This window comes from Pleurodeles waltl, unplaced genomic scaffold (assembly GCF_031143425.1).
Source record: "Pleurodeles waltl isolate 20211129_DDA unplaced genomic scaffold, aPleWal1.hap1.20221129 scaffold_56, whole genome shotgun sequence".
Lineage (NCBI taxonomy): Eukaryota > Metazoa > Chordata > Amphibia > Caudata > Salamandridae > Pleurodeles > Pleurodeles waltl.
This window is the reverse complement of record NW_027150269.1, coordinates 727,234-734,431: the sequence shown is the minus strand read 5'-3', so window position 1 is coordinate 734,431 and position 7,198 is coordinate 727,234.

Sequence of the window (7,198 nt, the reverse complement as noted above, 5' to 3'; positions counted from 1 at the left end):
CACTGTAGAGGGAGGGATAGTAGGAAGTGGCTTGCTTATACTAGCCCTAGCTTTAGGGAGCACTTGGTCCATTGTTCCAGGATCCAAGCTTCCCTGTCCTTTTTGCTTTTTGGCCTGAGCCCTTGTCAAAGCAGAAATATGCCCTGGGATGCCCAGCATTGCTGCATGGGCCTCCAACTCCACATCTGACCAAGCTGATGTCTCCAAATCATTCCCTAATAGACAGTCTACAGGTAAATCTGAAGCTACCACAACTTTCTTTGGACCAGTAACCCCCCCCCAGTTGAGATTAACAACAGCCATGGGGTGGCTAAGTGTGTTGTTGTGAGCATCGGTTACTTGGTACTGGTGACCAAGTAGGTGTTGTTCAGGGTGGACCAGTTTCTCTATGACCATAGTCACAATGGCTCCAGTGTCCCTGTAGGCCTGAACCTCAACACCATTTATTAGGGGTAGCTGCTTGTACTTATCCATATTAAGGGGACAAGCAGCTAAGGTGGCTAAATCAATAGCCCCCTCAGAGACTAACACAGCCTCTGTGGCCTCCCTAACAAGGCCAACCCCAACTAAGTTACCAATAGTGAGCTCAGCTACTCCCTTGGATTGGCTATTAGTAGGTTTGCTCCCACCACCACTGCTATTAGTAGGGACACTAGGTGTAGCAGTAAGGGTTGTAGTGGTAGGAGCATTGGTGCTTTTCTTTGGACAACTGGGATCTGTTGTCCAATGGCCTTTTATTTTACATAAATAGCACCATGGTTTCTTTTCCTTGTTCTGATTAAAGGAGGATTTGGACCCACCACCCCCACCAGAGTGTTTTTGTGGGCCTGATGAAGAATCATTATTAGATTTGTCCCCACCCTTGTCTGAAGACTTACCATCCTTCTTTTTGTTGCCATCTTTGTCACCCCCTGTATGAACTTTTCTGTTCACCCTTGTTCTGACCCATTTGTCTGCCTTCTTTCCCAATTCTTGGGGAGAGGTCAGATCAGAGTCCACCAAGTACTGGTGCAACAAATCAGACACACAATTATTAAGAATATGCTCTCTCAGGATTAAGTTATACAGGCTGTCATAATCAGTAACTTTACTGCCATGTAACCACCCCTCCAAGGCCTTCACTGAATGGTCAATGAAATCAACCCAGTCTTGTGAAGACTCCTTTAAATCTCTCTGAACTTTATCCTGTATTGTTCAGTGGTTAAGCCATAACCATCCAGGAGTGCATTCTTAAGAACTTGGAAATTATTGGCATCATTTTCTTTCACAGTAAGGAGCCTATCCCTACCTTTTCCACTAAATGATAGCCATAGGATAGCAGCCCACTGCCTTTGAGGGACATCCTGTACAACACAGGCCCTCTCAAGTTCAGCAAACCACATGTTAATGTCATCCCCCTCCTTATAAGGGGGAACTATCTTATGCAGATTCCTGGAATCATGCTCTTTTGCAGGATGACTATGGGGAATACTGCTGCTGCCACCATGGGTATCTAAACCCAACTTCTGTCTTTCTTTCTCTAGTTCAAAAGACTGTCTATCCAAATCCAGCTGTTGCTTTTTAAGCTTCAGTCTGGTTTGTTCCACTCTCAACTTGTTGAGTTCCCTTTCTAACATTCTGTCATCAGGGTTGGTGGGAGGGACATTTTTAGACACAGAAGAATGAACAGAAGGAGACCTGTCCCTTACAGAAGCCACCCTAACAGCTTGGCTAACAGAAACATCACTACCAGTATGGTGAGAATAAATGCTTTTGCTATGATGTGAGACAACACTATTTGTATGGTGAGGCTCTCCATCATTACCAACTATGCTAGACTGTCCAGTAATGGGCAGGCTAGGAAGTTTCTTTCCTGAATCTTTTCCTGGGGGAGTCCCTGGATCAGATTGGGAACCATTTGCTACCTTTTCAACAGATGTGGCCCCTATGTCCTTATCTTGTTCTCTAAGCATGTTAAGCAATAATTCCAAAGAAGGATTCTTCCCTACACTCAAACCTCTCTATATACAGAGATTCCTTGCTCCTTTCCAGCTAAGGTGGTCATATGCAATCTTAGACAGGTCAACATTTTGGCCTGTGCCAGACATTTTTAGAGAGAGTTAAAGTGATAACAAAAGAGAAAAAAGTTTTCAGAATTTTTTAGAAAGACAGAAAAAAAAACTTTTTAAACTTTTAAGAACTTTTTAGAAAGTTTATAAGTACTTTTCAGCACTTAGAAAAGAGTGAAAAGAGGAAATGCAAAACTTTGTATATACACTGACCTTATTTTGTATATTTTTCTCTTATGAAAAGTACAATGACAAGAGTGGTAAGTAGTCTCAAAGCACTTATCCCACCGCTGCACAACCAATGTAGGAGGCTGGACTGGCTTGTAGTGAGTACCAAGGGGTACTTGCTCCTTGCACCAGGCCCAGTTATCCCTTATTAGTGTATAGGGTGTCTAGCAGCTTAGGCTGATAGATAATGGTAGCTTAGCAGAGCAGCTTAGGCTGAACTAGGAGACGTGTGACGCTACTACAGTACCACAAGTGTCATTTGCACAATATCATAAGAAAACACAATACACAGTTATACTAAAAATAAAGGTACTTTATTTTTATGACAATATGCCAAAGTATCTTAGAGTGTACCCTCAGTGAGAGGATAGGAAATATACACAAGATATATATACACAATAGCAAAAATATGCAGTATAGTCTTAGATAACAGTGCAAACAATGTATAGTTACAATAGGATGCAATGGGGAAACATAGGGATAGGGGCAACACAAACCATATACTCCAAAAGTGGAATGCGAGCCACGAATGGACCCCAAACCTATGTGACCTTGTAGAGGGTCGCTGGGACTATTAGAAAATAGTGAGAGTTTGAAAAATAACCCTCCCCAAGACCCTGAAAAGTGAGTGCAAAGTGCACTAAAGTTCCCCTAAGGACAAAGAAGTCGTGTTAGAGGAATAATGCAGGAAAGACACAAACCAACGATGCAACAACTGTGGATTTCAAATCTAGGGTACCTGTGGAACAAGGCGACCAAGTCCAAAAGTCACAAGCAAGTCGGAGATGGGCAGATGCCCAGGAAATGCCAGCTGCGGGTGCAAAGAAGCTTCTACTGGACAGAAGAAGCTGAGGTTTCTGCAGGAACAAAAAGGGCTAGAGACTTCCCCTTTGGTGGACCGATCCGTCTCGCGGTGGAGAGTCGTGCAGAAGTGTTTTCCCGCCGAAAGAACGCCAACAAGCCTTGCTAGGTGCAAATTGTGCGGTTTGCGTTTTTGGACGCTGCTGTAGCCCTGGATGGACCAGGAGGTCGCAAATTGAACCAGGAGAGAGAGGGGACGTCGGGCAAGACAAGGAGCCCTCTCAGCAGCAGGTAGCACTTGGAGAAGTGCCAGAAACAGGCACTACGAGGATGCATGAAACGGTGCTCACCCGAAGTCGCACAAAGGAGTCCCACGTCGCCGGAGAACAACTTAGGAGGTCGTGCAATGCAGGTTAGAGTGCCGTGGACCCAGGCTGGACTGTGCACAAAGGATTTCCGCCGGAAGTGCACGGAGGCCGGAGCAGCTGCAAAAGTCGCGGTTCCCAGCAATGCAGTCTAGCGAGGTGAGGCAAGGACTTACCTCCACCAAACTTGGACTGAAGAGTCACTGGACTGTGGGGGCCACTTGGACAGATGCTGGATTCGAGGGACCTCGCTCGTCATGCTGAGAGGAGACCCAAGGGACCGGTAATGCAGCTTTTTGGTGCCTGCGGTTGCAGGGGGAAGATTCCGTCGACCCACGGGAGATTTCTTCGGAGCTTCTGGTGCAGAGAGGAGGCAGACTACCCCCACAGCATGCACAAACAGGAAAACAGTCGAGAAGGCGGCAGGATCAGCGTTACAGAGTTGCAGTAGTCGTCTTAGCTACTTTGTTGCAGTTTTGCAGGCTTCCAGCGCGGTCAGCAGTCGATTCCTTATCAGAAGGTGAAGAGAGAGATGCAGAGGAACTCGGCTGAGCTCTTGCATTCGTTATCTAAAGTTTCCCCAGAGACAGAGACCCTAAATTGCCAGAAAAGGGGGTTTGGCTACTTAGGAGAGAGGATAGGCTACTAACACCTGAAGGAGCCTATCAGAAGGAGTCTCTGACGTCACCTGGTGGCACTGGCCACTCAGAGCAGTCCAGTGTGCCAGCAGCACCTCTGTTTCCAAGATGGCAGAGGTCTGGAGCACACTGGAGGAGCTCTGGGCACCTCCCAGGGGAGGTACAGGTCAGGGGAGTGGTCACTCCCCTTTCCTTTGTCCAGTTTCACGCCAGAGCAGGGCTAATGGGTCCCCTGAACCGGTGTAGACTGGCTTATGCAGAATTGGGCACATCTGTGCCCAACAAAGCATTTCCAGAGGCTGGGGGAGGCTACTCCTCCCCTGCATTCACACCATTTTCCAAAGGGAGAGGGTGTAACACCCTCTCTCAGAGGAAGTTCTTTGTTCTGCCATCCTGGGCCAGGCCTGGCTGGACCCCAGGAGGGCAGATGCCTGTCTGAGGGGTTGGCAGCAGCAGCAGCTGCAGTGAAACCCCAGGAAGGGCAGTTTGGCAGTACCAGGGTCTGTGCTACAGACCACTGGGATCATGGGATTGTGCCAACTATGCCAGGATGGCATAGAGGGGGCAATTCCATGATCATAGACATGTTACATGCCCATATTCGGAGTTACCATTGTGAAGCTACAAATAGGTAGTGACATATATGTAGTGCACGCGTGTAATGGTGTCCCCGCACTCACAAAGTGCAGGGAATTGGCTCTGAACAATGTGGGGGCACCTTGGCTAGTGCCAGGGTGCCCTCACACTAAGTAACTTTGCACCTAACCTTTACCAGGTAAAGGTTAGACATATAGGTGACTTATAAGTTACTTAAGTGCAGTGTAAAATGGCTGTGAAATAACGTGGACGTTATTTCACTCAGGCTGCACTGGCAGGCCTGAGTAAGAATTGTCAGAGCTCCCTATGGGTGGCAAAAGAAATGCTGCAGCCCATAGGGATCTCCTGGAACCCCAATACCCTGGGTACCTTAGTACCATATACTAGGGAATTATAAGGGTGTTCTAGTAAGCCAATGTAAATTGGTAAAATGGTCACTAGCCTGTTAGTGACAATTTGGAAAGAAATGAGAGAGCATAACCACTGAGGTTCTGATTAGCAGAGCCTCAGTGAGACAGTTAGTCACTACACAGGTAACACATTCAGGCACACTTATGAGCACTGGGGCCCTGGTGAACAGGGTCCCAGTGACACATACAACTAAAACAACATATATACAGTGAAAAAATGGGGGTAACATGCCAGGCAAGATGGTACTTTCCTACAGTTATGCTCTCTCATTTCTTTCCAAATTGTCACTAACAGGCTAGTGACCATTTTTACCAATTTACATTGGCTTACTGGAACACCCTTATAATTCCCTAGTATATGGTACTGAGGTACCCAGGGTATTGGGGTTCCAAGAGATCCCTATGGGCTGCAGCATTTCTTTTGCCACCCATAGGGAGCTCTGACAATTCTTACACAGGCCTGCCACTGCAGCCTGAGTGAAATAACATCCACGTTATTTCACAGCCATTTTACACTGCACTTAAGTACCTTATAAGTCACCTATATGTCTAACCTTTACCTGGTAAAGGTTAGGTGCAAAGTTACTTAGTGTGAGGGCACCCTGGCACTAGCCAAGGTGCCCCCACATTGTTCAGGGCCAATTCCCTGAACTTTGTGAGTGCGGGGACACCATTACACGTGTGTACTACATATAGGTCACTACCTATATGTAGCTTCTCAATGGTAACTCCGAATATGGCCATGTAACATGTCTATGATCATGGAATTGCCCCCTCTATGCCATCCTGGCATAGTTGGCACAATCCCATGATCCCAGTGGTCTGTAGCACAGACCCTGGTACTGCCAAACTGCCCTTCCTGGGGTTTCACTGCAGCTGCTGCTGCTGCCAACCCCTCAGACAGGCATCTGCCCTCCTGGGGTCCAGCCAGGCCTGGCCCAGGATGGCAGAACAAAGAACTTCCTCTGAGAGAGGGTGTGACACCCTCTCCCTTTGGAAAATGGTGTGAAGACAGGGGAGGAGTAGCCTCCCCCAGCCTCTGGAAATGCTTTGTTGGGCACAGATGTGCCCAATTCTGCATAAGCCAGTCTACACCGGTTCAGGGGACCCCTTAGCCCTGCTCTGGCGCGAAACTGGACAAAGGAAAAGGGAGTGACCACTCCCCTGACCTGCACCTCCCCTGGGAGGTGTCCAGAGCTCCTCCAGTGTGCTCCAGACCTCTGCCATCTTGGAAACAGAGGTGCTGCTGGCACACTGGACTGCTCTGAGTGGCCAGTGCCACCAGGTGACGTCAGAGACTCCTTCTGATAGGCTCCTTCAGGTGTTAGTAGCCTATCCTCTCTCCTAAGTAGCCAAACCCTCTTTTCTGGCTATTTAGGGTCTCTGTCTCTGGGGAAACTTCAGATAACGAATGCAAGAGCTCATCCGAGTTCCTCTGCCTCTCTCTCTTCACCTTCTGCCAAGGAATCGACTGCTGACCGCGCTGGAAGCCTGCAAAACTGCAACATAGTAGCAAAGACGACTACTGCAACTCTGTAACGCTGATCCTGCCGCCTTCTCGACTGTTTTCCTGCTTGTGCATGCTGTGGGGGTAGTCTGCCTCCTCTCTGCACCAGAAGCTCTGAAGAAATCTCCCGTAAGTCAACGGAATCTTCCCCCTGCAACCGCAGGCACCAAAAAGCTGCATTACCGGTCCCTTGGGTCTCCTCTCAGCACGACGAGCGAGGTCCCTCGAATCCAGCAACTCTGTCCAAGTGACTCCCACAGTCCAGTGACTCTTCAGTCCAAGTTTGGTGGAGGTAAGTCCTTGCCTCACCTCGCTGGGCTGCATTGCTGGGAACCGCGACTTTTGCAGCTACTCCGGCCCCTGTGCACTTCCGGCGGAAATCCTTTGTGCACAGCCAAGCCTGGGTCCACGGCACTCAAACCTGCATTGCACGACTTTCTAAGTTGGTCTCCGGCGACGTGGGACTCCTTTGTGCGACTTCGTGTGAGCACTGTTTCACGCATCCTCGTAGTGCCTGTTTCTGGCACTTCTCCGGGAGATACCTGCTGTTGAGAGAGCTCCTTGTCTTGCTCGACGTCTCCTCTCTCTCCTGGTCCAATTTGCG